Here is a 1,188-nt window from a genome sequence, read left to right on the forward strand (position 1 = left end):
ATTTTATTGATTTTTGGAATATCATTTTGAATTTGTGTCGGAAAATGCAAGAGTTGGAATATTTCAGTAGCGTTTTGTTTTGCATGACCTTGTCAGAGTTACATTCTGTTGATTTTCAAAGTTAATTTTGAATTTCTTTCATCGAAATGCAAGAGTTGGAATATTTCAGTAGTGTTTTGTTGTGCCTTACCTTGTCACAGTTACATTCTCTTAATTTTTCAAAGTTCATTTTGAATTTCTTTCGCCAAGTGCAAGAATTGGAATATTTCAGTAGTGTCTTGTCGTGGTTTACCTTTTCACAGCTACATTCTCAGGATTTTTCAAAGTTCATTTTGAATTTCTTTCGTTGAAATGCAAGAGTTGGAATATTTCAGTAGTGACTTGTTATGCTTTACCTTGTCACAGTTACATTCTCTTGATTTTTCGAAGTTCGTTTTGAATTTCTGTCGTGAAATGCAAGAGTTGGAATATTTCAGTAGTGTTTTGTTGTGCTTTACCTTGTCACAGTTACATTCTATTGATTTTCATAGTTCATTTTGAATTTATTTCATTGAAATGCAAGAGTTGGAATATTTCAGTAGTGTTTTGTTGTGCTTTTCCTTGTCACAGTTACATTCTCTTAATTTTTCAAAGTTCATTTTGAATTTATTTCTTGAAATGAAAGAATTTGAATATTTAAGCATTTTATTGTCTTGGTTTACATTGTAACAGATACATTCTCATTATTTTTCAAAATTCATCTTGGATTTCTGTCGTGAAATGCAAGAGTTGGAATATTTCAGTAGTGTTTTGTTGTGCTTTACCTTGTCACAGTTACATTCTCATAATTTATAAAAGTTAATTTAGAATTTATTTCTTGAAATGAAAGAATTGGAAAATTTACGTAGTGTATGTTCGTGGTTTACATTGTCACAGATAAATTCTCATGATTTTTCAAAAATCATTTTGAATTTCTGTCGTGAAATGCAAGAGTTGGAATATTTCAGTAGTGTGTTGTTGTGCTTTACCTTGTCACAGTTACATTCTGTTGATTTTGATAGTTCATTTTGAATTTCTATATTTGTAAAGCCAGTGTTGGAATAGTTCCGTAATGTGTTGTTGTGCTTTAACTTGTCACAGTTAAATTCTCTTAATTTTTCAAAGTTCATTTTGAATTTCTTTCGCGAAGTGCAAGAATTGAAATATTTC

This window comes from Artemia sp. Qi Xiang Cuo, chromosome 13, assembly GCF_049724085.1.
Source record: "Artemia sp. Qi Xiang Cuo chromosome 13, ASM4972408v1, whole genome shotgun sequence".
Lineage (NCBI taxonomy): Eukaryota > Metazoa > Arthropoda > Branchiopoda > Anostraca > Artemiidae > Artemia > Artemia sp. Qi Xiang Cuo.